The sequence below is a fragment of the Mustela nigripes genome, chromosome 6 (genome assembly GCF_022355385.1).
Source record: "Mustela nigripes isolate SB6536 chromosome 6, MUSNIG.SB6536, whole genome shotgun sequence".
NCBI classification, from domain to species: domain Eukaryota; kingdom Metazoa; phylum Chordata; class Mammalia; order Carnivora; family Mustelidae; genus Mustela; species Mustela nigripes.
In genome coordinates this window covers 13981269-13994523 of record NC_081562.1, presented here as the reverse complement: position 1 = coordinate 13994523, position 13255 = coordinate 13981269, and the positions used below count along the sequence as shown (strand labels likewise).

At 43.6% G+C, this 13255-nt stretch overlaps 2 protein-coding genes across 3 annotated transcripts in view; one reads left to right on the top strand and one right to left on the bottom strand.

The window, feature by feature from the left end:
* The window catches only part of SYN3 (synapsin III), a 453479-nt gene that overhangs the window by 247400 nt on the left and 192824 nt on the right, over nt 1-13255 (bottom strand). The gene's annotated exons all lie outside the window — the stretch shown is intronic.
* TIMP3 (TIMP metallopeptidase inhibitor 3) overlaps nt 1-13255 on the top strand; it is a 56814-nt gene that overhangs the window by 2672 nt on the left and 40887 nt on the right. The window lies entirely within an intron of this gene.

The window sequence follows — 13255 nt, the reverse complement described above, 5'->3', positions numbered from 1 at the left end:
CTCTCCCTGAAGGAAATGTGTAGGAGCTCCCCATTTTCCTTGGCCCTTACGACCCCACCATTCAACGCTGTAGCCCATTAAAGATGCTCAGGCCAGACCACCAGCTTCTTCTTCCAGAACCTTCCTGGCTGTTTTCTCTTTGTGGCTGAGTGCCATGTTCCTGGGTAAAGGGAACCGTATGCCTGACTTGGCCCTGTCTAACGAACCCCATGGTCTTCCCTCTCCTTTCTCCTCATCCACAGGTGTCTCTTTTTGCCTTTCTCCCCTCAAACCCTGGGGATTGGCACTGCTTTCTGGATGGGGAGGAGTTAAAAGGTGTTTCTATGGCAACTCCAGGCCCTGCACCCTAGTGAAGTGTTTAGGAGAAGAATAAACTACATGCCGGCTTATAAAACATACTGTGGGGGAAAGAAAAGGACTTGGCAGCAGCCAGGATGTCTGTGGCCCCCTCCCCACCAGTCAGTGCCCCTGAAACTCCTGACAAAACCTTGACTCTGGAGGAGGGAAGGGAGGGGGCTGGGAATGAAGGAGGCAGCCTTGACTGGGTAGATCCTGCTCCAGCAGCTCTGTCCAGCTCAGGAAGGGGTAGGCAGTGCCAAGAGCCTTCTGAAAATTGGTGTGTGTGTGTGTGTGTGTGTGTGTGTGTGTGTGTGTGTGTGTGGTTTCTGCAGGAGGCAGGCAGCAGAGAGAGAGAATTTTGCTTCAGAATGCCAAGCCCTTCTCTCCAGCCTCCTTTGCATAGAGGAATGGGGCTGTGCCATGGAGTGTTGGGGGCCTGCCTCCTGAGCCTGTTGGGAATTCAAGAGTGAGGCTGAGCTTGGGGGCCCGCTGCCAGCCCTGGAGGACAGTCTCTGGATATCTCTGAATTGTTTTGACAGGGACCAGTGCCAGCAGATTCTTTTGGTATCAGATCCGAGGTTGTGGTTTTAGCAAAGAAGCCATTTTCAAAGAAGCCAGACCCATTCCCTCTCTCTCTCTCACATACACACACACACACACACACACACACACACACACACACACACATACACACAATTACACTCCACACTAGGCTTTGTGACCAAAGGAAAATAAAAAGGATCAGACTTCAGAGAGGAGCCAGCCACTTGGGGAGGGGACACAGGCTGCCCAAATCTTGGGAACCCTGGAAAGAGGAGAGCTGCTCTATGTAGGAGGGAAGGGCCAGCTCTCAGACTCCTACTCAGTACAAGCATTTCACAGATCCCGTGTCCTTCATCCACCCAGCAACCTTAAGAGTAGGTATCACATCCATTTTTCAGGTGGAAAACATCAAGTCTAGGAAAGGTTTGCTTTCCCAAGGTCACCCAGCTACTAAATGGTACAATGAATTCATTCTTAGTTATGCCATTCTTCAAAACCTTTTCAACTTTCATTTACCCTTGATAGTCTAAGGAAAACGACCCTTCCTCTGACTGAAGGGGGATGGAAGGTTAGCTTTTGAAGGATGCTTTACTTATTGATTTGGGAAGTTTTCATTAACAGTATGAAGAGAGCCAAAATGACCTGAGGTTTTAAGTAAATATCATCTTATGAGAAGGAGAAATAATAATAATAATAATAATCATTATTATTATTATTATTATTAGTTTAGGGTATAAAGGGAGGAAAATTTCTAAAGTTTTTTGGCTGTTAGAACTGAAAGAGAACCTCAACACCACCAAGTCACAGTAAAATAATGACTCAGTTTATCACACCGAGACCCAGGGAGAAGTAAAGCTAATGGAGACAAAACACCTTGGACTTCAAGATTCTTCCCCTTCTAGATGGGGATGAGTTGGGGCTGCCGAGGGTGAGATGCCCAGTCTATGTAGATGGCTAGTGTGGTGGCAGGAAGACCAGAGACTGGGTCCCTGCTGGTGGGAGAAGGTCCCTCTGCCAACAGTTCTGTGTCCCTTTCACAATCCCTGGATAGATAAGGCTAGAAAAGTGGTCACAGAAGTGGCTTGGGTGGAGGGACTTTTGTTTGTTTTGCAGGAACAGCAGGAACAATTCAGCTCCACTGCTGAATGGCACATTCCAACAGGTTCATTAATTAAAAACAAAACAACAACACAATTCTCCACTGCATTTGACTTTTACCATTCCATCCGGTGTGGACGAGGAGGCCCCTTCTTCTAGCTTTTGTCATCATCAACTACTGGGTGGCCTTGAGAGGCAGCATGGGGTGGTGGAAAGGCTGTGGGGCAGGCAGAGCTGGGCTTAAATCCTTCCTCTGGGGCCTGTTGGTGGTGTGCTCTTAGGCACATTAATGGATGTCTTTAAGCTTTGGTTTCCTCATTTATAAAAGAGGAATAATAATTTGCAACACCTTGGCCCTTTACGTTTTCTCCACACTTTAAAAGTCACAAGTGTTCTATGAATACATTCTATGCCCATGTATGTAACTGTGTATATGCACATGTGTATCTATTTACTTATCATCTATCTAAAATTAGATAGAGCGGATGTCCTTTGGGACCACTTCCTCTAATTCTAGCTTCTTCTCCAGGTCCTTTCTTCTCTATGCATTTACATTTATAGGTACCCAAGGGAAATTTATAGTAGTTTTTCTCTTAGACACATGAATGATAGGATACAATAAATAATGGAATACCACATAGAGCATTTGCTTTTTGTAACTGAACAATGTGTATTAGGGATTGTTCTCAGTTAGTACACATACATATCCACATCATTCTATATATAGTATTCCATGGGATTATAACTGTAAAGAGCTAACAGGTATAGAGTGGTTATTAAGTGCCGGGCACCATTCTAAATAGTTAACATGCATTAACTCATTTAATTCTTTCAATAGTCCTATGAGGCAAGTATGCTACTGTCATTCCCATTTTACAGATGAGGCTTAGAAAAATTAGATAGCTTGTTCGAGATTATAGCAGAGACTGTTTAAAACCCAGCGGACTGGTTCTAAAATATAATCAACTGCTATACTAGATGTTAATTGCCTTATATTATATAATATTCTATATTAGTCTATGCTGTTTTATTATATGTATCCCTGTAAGTACAGAATGTATTTATTTAGCCATTTCTCTATTTATAGGTGTATAGGTTTTAATAGCTTTTCCTGTTTGCAAAGAGCACTGCAATAAAGAGTTGTCTAATCCTCTTGTTCACATGTGCAAATATTTCTTCACAGCAAATATACAACTTGAATTACTGGACATAAGTAACTGTATTTTATATTTTAACAGCACCTGCCAGTTTTCTCTCCAGAGTGGCTCTGTTCACACTGCACTTTTTGGATGTGCAACATGAAGGAGTGGAGGGACTATGACAGCCCTGTGCTGCAGGGACTTCCATGCTTCTCTCAAATGGAGAACAGTTTTTAATTTTTATTTATTTTCTGAAGTGTTTTTTTTTCTTATTGCTTGTCCTTTTGTCCCTCTGAAAGGGAGCAAAATTAGGGCCACTTAGATTAAGTTGATGGGAGTATTTTTATAATACTTAAGTGCTCGGAAAGCCATGTCTCTTGACATGATGCAGTCTGGGAGTCTTCCAGTTGAGGATGGTTTCATTTTTTGCTTTCATAGTAAGCAAGGGGCTTTCATTACCTTAAGTTGTTGACTTTGGGGTTTTCTATGAGCTCAGTTTTAGGCACATGTGGCTGTACGTTGAAAATGTGTGCACGGTTTTATTTGCCGACTCAAAAATGTCCCCTTGTTGACTGACCTTATCCAGACTTATGGTGACAGTGAGGGGACTCATTCCTTTGTTTCCCTACTGCCCTTGCTGTTGTATTTGGATGGTGCTTGGATGGGAATGGTGGGAGGCCATGGGGAATGGAGATGGACTGAAAAGAGGAAAGCATGGTGGGTTCTAGCCAAGAAAGATGCCGGGGTCATTATGGAAGCTAGAAGGACTGGTTTAAGAGAGAATGTCACTGTCCTGATTAAAACCCTTCATTGAACTCTTGGGACGAAGTGTCATAAAATGACTCTAATGAGGACCAGTTTGACCCCTGCCTCCTTCTTCATCATTCTTTCATCACTGGCCTTTCCAGCTCCTGCTGCTCAGCTTCTCTGTCTGGGTCTTGGCCCATGCTATCCTCTAGTTTTTGAACACCCTCATCAACTTCCCATTCAGGTTTCATTTCCCTTCCCACCTCCCTGGCATTAGTGTAGAAGAATAGTCACACCTTGCCCAAAATTTTGAGCATGTTGAAAAACACTATGTTTAATAAAAACCAAATTCTCCAAAGCAGCATGGGAAATTCCCAGAGTGGGTCATTTTTGGGCTGAGAGAGACCTAAGGGCTGTATTCTACCCAGAGGGATGCATCTGACCCCTCTGAGAGGGAAGCACCTGTTCTGCTGTCCGCATTACTTGATCAGTCCAGTCCCATCTTTGGGCCATAATACTCCATTCATACTCCCAGAGAAAAAAGCTTGGAGATTTCTAAATGCCATTCCATCAGGGGTCACCAAAAATGCCTCAGGTGTATTTACTGTGTTCCAGGCACTGTACCAAAATCCTTGCTTGCTTATCTGTCACACTGTGAGGTAGACATGACCCATCCCAGCTGCCTGCTGAGTGACCTGTGGTGAGAGGGGTAAAATTGCTTGTCCAAGACCACACCTCTAAGAAGTAGAATCTACAGTTGCTTGGTCTATCCCGAAGTTATATTTCAAATAAGGATAGACCAAGGGTAGGACTCTCTAGCCCTAAAATGTGCTACCCCTTAGTAACTTCCTCCATCTTGTTTTTTTTTTTTTTTTTACTCCCTACTGCCAGGGTCCCTCTCTTTGATATTCTTCCATAGCCAGCCTCTCCAGCTCTGGCCATCCCTGCTGGCCCCAATTTTATTGCTGTGTAGTTCTAAGGAAACCAAGCCTTGAACCTTATTTCTAATCCCTATCGTGGTGCTCCTTCCACTGAACCAGCCTTTTCAATGCTGAGGACTGTTTTTTTATTAATTTTCTCTCTATTCTGGGAAAAACCACCCACCACATTTCGTGTGTCAATGATTTTTCCAAGAAAACCAGTTAAACTATACTTATAATGGCTGAAAATAGCCATTTTTTCCCGACATAATCAGCTAATACACAAACTATTTGCAGCAAGAAGCAATGATACTTGGAGTCTTCTTAAGCCTGAGAAGCTTTCTCATGGGTTATTGGATGGTTTATTATATGATTTGAGTTGGCTTACTGAAGTGCTAAAGATAGCACATGGACCCTTGGTAGACCACTATTCTTCACTCTGAACAACTCTGAGAGTCGTTCTTTAGTTTTACAGTGATTTACCATCCCTCCTCCACGTGGGCAGGCCCGCACACTTAAGACTCTTGTCATCCTTCTGTTTAGCCACAGCGCTAAGAACGGGCTGGTAGAGCTAGCAGGTTACCAACATGTCCTACATAATCTTCCAGAGGAGGTGACATGGGTTTGGGTGTTTGTTTTCCCGTGTTCATCTCTGACGGGCTGAAGTAAACAAGTACACATTGATTCTAGCTAAAGGAACTCACTAAATAGCATTTGACAGGAGGTCATAAGGTGTCTGTCCCAGCCATAGTGGAACTAAGAGAAGTTTTTGCTTGGTTGCTTAAAAAATTAGTGTCTAGAGAAGGCAAGGGGACCTAGAGAAAATGTCCTGATTCATTTGTAGGCATCTGTGAGCCTGGATGGTTTGGCTGCCACAGAAGGAATGATCCATGCTGCCCAACACCCAGTTCTGATTTATGTTCATGTAAACTGTATCACCTAACAGTGGCATTCATAGCAGAGAGAGGAGAGATGCTAAGTATCCCCAGACCTATGGCCACCTGGCTTGTTTGTGGGAGTGGGGAAGAGAAGGAGAGCTGTGAGATTTGGCCTCAGAGAACCCAAGGTAAAGTTCAGCCAGTGTCAGGGGGGTGGAATGTAGGACAGGGATTGGGGAGTCTTGCACAGATCAGAGAGATCAGAGCCAGTCTAGAACCAGAGACCTTAAATATCACGTGGCAGTTATCCCCTCACCTCCTCTCATCTTTCATTTTTCTCAGAATGAGGGCACTGGGCATCTGAGAGCTCAGTAGCCTGTAGAGAAGGGCTATTTCATTCAGAAATTCAGGGCTCCTGCAATCCCCTAGATCTATGCATGGGAAGGCCAACATTGTTGCAACCTGGGTCAGAGCTCATAAGGACATAGTTTCAACACTTAAAGGATCACCAGTGTTTGGTTGAATGCTTGTGGTTTATGTGTTAGGAGGGATTTCTTTTTGACTTGGACTTGATCATCATGAATAGGCTCATAGCCTTTGAGATTTGGAAACACAGTAGCTCTTATGAGCTCTGCTGTTCATGAGCTTGGGTAAATTCTCTGGCCTCAATTTGCTCATCTTCAAAATAAGGGGGAATGATAGTACCACATTGAGTTGGTGAGTAAGTGAAATAACTCAAGAAAGATGTTTAGCATAGAGTATACCACATACTAAAAGCTCAAGCAAGAGTAGCTTTTAGTTGTGGTGGTGGTGTATTATATGGCAGAATGCGTATTCTCACTTATTTTTGATTAGGAAAATGGGGCTCTGAGAGATGTGATATCTTCCAGGGCCACACACAGAGGGCTGAGTCTCAAAATCATGGTTGTTTGACCCCTATCCCTCAGTCTAATGTTTACCCACTTAACCACACTGCCTCCCACAAAACAGTGAAACCAATAACCAAGTTCCCTACTTGAGAGTCTTAAGTCCACTTGATCTTATTTGATGATCACAACATTCCACCAAGGAAAACAGGATGAGGAGGGTCACTGCTCCCATTACACAGATGTGGATAGTGAGAACTAGTATGATTCTAGAGCTTGGTCACACAGCCCTCACGTGAAATTGGGAGGCCAAATCCCATATTCCTAGACTCTGACAGGCACAGGTAGAATATGCTGGGGTACCCAATGGGAGGGCCTGGGAAATTGATCAGTGACAATGAACTTGGATGTCGAGTTCATATTCCCATCTACCCCCATTTATCCTGGGGTTAGGAGAGGTGCAATGTATAGGACTGAGCACCAGCCTGGAGTCAGGACACTTGAGTTCTAGATCTGAGTCACCACCTGATTTTGGAAGTACCTTGGTGATATAAACTTCTCTGGATTTCAAGCTTTTATCTATAAAATAGCAGGACTGGCTCTATGTGGTATGTATGTACCTTTTTCACATATACTTCTGGTAATAGTATTTTCCTGAACACTTACTGTGTGTCAAGTTCTCTTCAAAGGGGCTCTCTAGTCAAATAACCGAGCACCCACATCTATCAACAACACATTTTAGGAGGTAATTTCTTTAGAAATATGGTCTATTATGAAAAGAGCCAGGATTGTGGTTGTAAAGTGGATGAGGGCTTCAACTGAACAAAACCGCTAATGAGCTGACATAATTTATTGGATGACATATTAGACCACCAAACTTCCTGTTGGAGGAGAGCTGATTTGCCAAACAGATAGCAACCCTGCAGACCTAGCTGATGGCTAGAATTTAAAATCAAGATCACTTTGGTGTCTGTCATTGATGACTGGAGAGCCTGGTAAAAATTCTTCTGATCCCCATTAACACCATCACTGAAGCTGATGGATAAGAAGTGGGATTTAGACTCCTTATTCATCAAAACAAGGTCTTCCCGATCCAGTCTATCTGAGGAGTTCCTTATTCCAGAAAATGTGGCTAATGGCTTGGCTGAAACCTCTGTAGCTAAGAAGACCTTTCTTGTGTAAGGCAGGCTCAGATGAAGGCCTGTGATTAAAATGTATGTGATCTGATGGAACATGGTTCACATGAATGAGGACAGAGTTTAGAAGACAAAGAGCAAACCTGTGTCCTATTGGGCAATCACAATCCACTCCTCTCCCCAACAGTAGGACAGAAACCCCCCAGTTCCCTTGACTGTAGCTTCTTGATAAACATGTTTACCAGAAGGACAGCCAGATATAAGAGAATCCCAACATCCATACTGTTCTCAGGGTACATTTCTGAGCAAATGAGTACAATGCAAAGAAGCTGCACCTGAGCCAGGCAAGTGTAGGTGTGAGTCTGTTTGTTCTTTGATTGATTCTCTCTTGGCCTGGGTTTTCTTACCTCTTACCTAGGTCAGATCACAAACCCTAATGCCTAAAGAGGCCAGTCACAGAAGCCAGATGCTTGCCTATGAAATAAATGGAAACATTACTCATTTCTACCAAGAAAATATGTATGTGGTTACCTAGTCTCTTGTTTTCCAACTGTGGAAGGGATAAATGGGTACTAAAAATATTTCTTTATTCTAAGGTGAACAGCAAAACAATGGGCAGGTGTGATGTTAAGTAGCAGCTCATCTTTGGCCTTGGAGTGAGGGAGGCAACAGAGCAGAACAGCAACCATGTGATCTGAAGTATCCCTGTGCCTTCTCCAGCGGATCAGGAGGAATCAGCTCTGGCCTCTCAGAAGGGGAGCCCGGGAGGATTACCAGATTTCCAGTCTCTTAGTAGAAGCTAGATACCCAGAATTTTACATGAAATCTTCTAATTTTTAAATGTTGTCACAATTAAAGAAAAACACACACATATTTGTGGGGGCCAAACAAAACATGTCCTTGGGCCAGATTCAGCCTTGTGACTTAAGAGTTCTGTGACTCTGAGTCTAGATGATGGTCTGAATCTCTTCAAGCTGTAGGATTTCTAGGTGAGTAAGATCAACTGCATTTTCAGGCAAAATGATGTACCTTGTTCTCTGTTTTACCAGAGAATACTGCTTATATGTTTGTTATCACACTTCTCCACAGTTCCTGAGGTGGGTCAGAGCACAGGTTCTTGAGTTAGACTGCCTGACTGGTTCAAACCTTGGCTCCATCAACAGCTAGCTATATATCCCAGGCAAGTCAATCTTTCTCAGCCTCATTTTTCTTATCTCTAAAATGGACTACACCAGAACAGTCCTCTTAATCTTATAGGGTTGTAGGAGAATTCATTGAGATAATGGAAGTTGCAGGCTTGGCCCACTGCCTGCCTGTAGTGACGGTTTAATTAATGTCAGCTATCAGATTTTTACTACTCAGTGCCTCCCCATAGATGGTGAGCCATCTGGAGAATGGAGTCACACCATACCAGCTCACTGCCTGATGCATAGTAGGCATGAGATAAAAGTAACTTGAATGAAGGAGGACCTTTGAGAAAGATATTTTTCCAGGATATGAAAGAACTTCCCAGGCAATAGTTCACTAGCTCTGTGTGTGTATCAGAGAGAGAGAGAGAGAGAGAGAGAGAGACATGAGAAATCAGTTTTCACATGTTAAGCAATGAGCAGCTCCACAAGAAAAAGCTGTCCTAAGCTGCTTGGATAGCATGCTACACAGTGGCAACTGTCCTGGAAAATGAGACCAAAGCCCTTGGCCATCCTTTTCCGGCTGAGAAGACAAGAGCTGGCTGAGGCAAGCAGAGTGCAGATGTCAAAGCTCAGGTGCTCACGAGTGCTAACATCATGGGTGCTTTGGCAGCCTGACAGATTTTTATTTACTCAGGGTCCCTTTAAGCCAGAGTAGATTCCTGGAGGCTCTTAAAATTTAATGCCCCACCTGGATAGTCAACATCTGTGTTTTATTTTGTTTAAAAAGTTAACCCCAAATAGTTCAAATTCCTTCTCTATTCCTTGGAGAGGAGTTTCTTATCGGGAGACTCACAAGCAGGGAGACAAAAAGGCCAAGGGTAGACCAGCACGGACCAGGAGAAATAATATGGAGAGCCACAAACACAGGCCATGTATGTAATTTTAAATTTGCTCACAGCCGCCTTAAAGAAACCAACAAAAAATAAGTGAAATGAATGTTGATACTATCTTAACTCGAGATTATCCAAAATATCATTTCAACATGTAGTCAATTCTAAAATTATAAGTAAGGTTTTAAAATCTTTAAGTTTTTGAAATTCAGTATTTATTTTATGCTCATAGCGTGTCTAAGTTTGGACTAGTCCCATTTCAAAAGCTCAACAGACACCACGGTTAATGGCCACCACATGAACAGGACAATGTGGGTCGATAGAATGTATGCAAATACAAGGCATCTTTTTTTTCTCCTTTCAGTTGTTTAATGAGCTGTGCACAGAAATGTGGGGAAAATGGAGGTGCATCGGGCCAATCAAGGCTCTGAGCCTCCTGACTCAGCTTTGTGGCAAGTGACTTTTATGCCATGTGGGTCCCAGTGCAGGGAGCCCCTTTGCTCTGATACTGTAGGAGGCATGTGACTTAGTGCTGTCACTTGACAGATGGGGAAACTGAGATCCAGAGAGTTGGAGTAGCTTGGCCTAAGACACAGAGATGGAAAGAGAATAAAAATTATATTTGGTAACATCTAACATTTATGGAATCGTTTTCATGTTATGTGAACTTTCCATGCATTAGCTCCTTAAACGCTCATAACCACCCGATGAGAAAGCACTCTGATTTCTATTTTGCTGATGAAGAAACCTAGCCTCAGAGGAATGAAACATTAAGGCAGCTAATATTTATTGACAGTGACTCTAGGAACTTCATATGCATATATATAAATTCTATGATTTTCTGTAAGCTTACACATTAGGAATTATTACCATTGTTGTCATCACCATTCCACTTTAAAGATGGGAAAAAAGGCCAAGAAAGGCTACATCACTTGCCTAAAATGCAGGTAGGACGTGATGGAGCCAGGCTTTGAGCCCAGGCTGCTAGATTTGAGTCCAAGCTCTTCATTACAAATTATGCCCAAAGTCAGCCAGCCATGCAATGGCAAAGCTGGTGTTAATGCTGGTACATCTGTTCCGTGGTCCAGGGTCTTCCTTCACCGTCCTGCTTTGCTGCCTGTATCATACTTCTCCTGACTTCCTAGCACTTTTTGCCTCACCCTGCTGCCAGTAAGAACCAGACCAGGGAGGCTCTGGACTCCAGCACTGATGAAAGGTCCAGGCAAGCAGGCACATCTCCTCTGGCTTGGCTGGTTCCCAGGCTGCCCGAGCCCCTGAAGGCCAAATTCCTGGCCCAGTGCAAGAGGGTGGGAAGAACACTTGTCCAATTCTGCCTTCCCAGTTGGGCGAGGTCAGTGTACCAGGTTGGAAAATGGTATGAGTCTAATTGCAGGGGGGAGAGGCTGAGAGGATTAGCACTCTTTAAATAGAGACCAGAAAACTAAGAATAGCCTTGCTGCCTGGAAATTGATGGGTATTCCTGACCACAGGCCATCCCACTTAGTAGGTGCTCAATAAATGTGGGAACACTACAGGAATAAACAAATACTGAAAATGGGTCATTAGGAGGCCCTCAGCCAGTGAGACTGTGCTCTATATAAAAAGAACTTCAGACTTAGGTTATTTGGGTCTCCCTGCCGGCTGGAGACTTGTGTTACTTTTATTTGTCTACTCTTGCTGTGTTGAGGCCAATGTCTTTTATTTTGGGGCCAGCTGAACAACAAGCAATTAGAATGTCAGAGAAAGACAAATTGTGTTTTCCTGCTATTCCACCTGGCTAGAAAGATGGGAATTACTTCCTTTTGTTCTATTATCCTGACTTCGGTGTTCTCTACAACACTTTGCAGATTCTAGTTCCTTGGAGCCTTAAGATAGGAACCTCCAAATCTGTCTTGAGACTTTTATCCATTCTCCAATACCAAGTTCCTGGGTCCTTCCTGAAGGCTACCTCATGGTCTGGCTTGGAAGAATCGAGGTTGCCTTCCTGGCAGAAATTTAGCACGGCCACCTCGTGTAATTTATCAGGTGAGTTGTGAGGATAGGGGCAAGGAAGATTTCCAGGTACTGTGGGAAAGCCTAGAGCAGTGTTTCCCAGAGTGTGATCTTCCAAACACGAGTCCTAAGAAATGTTCCTTCAGCCAACATGTTTAGGAAAGCTGTTTATTGTAGTCCTAAGAAATGTTCCTTCAGCCAACATGTTTAGGAAAGCTGTTTATTGTAGTTCCCTCTTGGAGATGCACAATGACCATTAGCATAGTAAAAGTTCTGAAAAGTCCTGCTGTGTGGTAACCTGTTCAGTTCTGTTTAATCTAGTGTTTCCCTGATCAAGGAATCAGTTTTTAAGTGGTAAGACTGCCCACCTGAGGATTCTGAAAACCTTTTGCCTTCTTGCAGAAGTGTGTTTGTTGAAGAGGGAAGGAAAAAATAAGAGCTACTATCTGCATTGCATAGGAAAGGTGCTCATCTGGGGCTGCCAAAAAGAGGGCTGCATCAGTGAGGGGGCAATTTATGGGGCTGGAACAAAATGGAGGAAGGAAAGAGTGACCTTCAAGGCCAAGTACTGGCCAGATTTAATGATCCAGCCTTTGTCCATGACTTGTGTTACAAACTTATTTGGTCCGTTCTGGGCACACATCAGATTTTTAAAATCCTGGTATCCTTTGATACTATTAGAGACCCGATGGAAGGGAACTGTGGCTGGCATGAATGGGACATATTTAAGACTTGAAAGACCAGAGGTAAGTATTGTGGAGAAGGTAGCAAAGGGGATATACCTACCTCTGGTCCCCCGCTGGTCTTAGCTTGAGCTCTCAGTCTATGCTTCTTTTAGATGAGCATCTTAATCAGTTCATAGAGGGGAGTGTCTCTGAGAATCTGATTAGAGCTATACATACAAACTTCTAGAGTTTCTGACATCTTCCTGAAAGCCATCTGTAATCAACCCATCCACCCAATTCAGAACAGTTGTTTTAAAGAATCACTGAGTTGATGATGATGTGTCAAAACAAAGCAAGAAACAAAGGAGACAAAACAAAACAAGAATACCTAACTTAATCCAAAACTGAAAGTTAGTGGCACTGCAGATTCGGCAGTTGCTTGGAATGTTTTGGTACATGAACTCATTGCTGAATATTTTGCCTCAGTTTATATAGAATCTGCCCAACTGGGATGCCATCTCCTAGTTCATGGCTCTGGACTAAGCAAGTATGGAAACTCCTACCCTCTACAGAGTATCAGCTATGTTCACGTTTTACCAGAAGTCTTGGCTAGCTGGGATCCCAGGGAGGACAGCATGGGGCTATAGAATAGGGGTTGATGCCCCCAAGAGATAGAGCACCAGGCCTAGCTCTGCTCCTTCTGGCTGTGTAATTCTAGGGCCTCCATTTTGAGGCCCCATGATGCAGGTAATGATAAGTCTTTGGTCTGAAGCCTTGACTAATCAGACTCCAGCTTCCAAGGTCTTTAAACAAGAGGGGGAAGAAAAGAGAGAAGGGCGTTATTTGGGCTGCTGGTGGTGAAAGGCTGGGTGGTGGTGCACTTGGGTGGCTCAGCCCTTTAGCCTCTGCCTT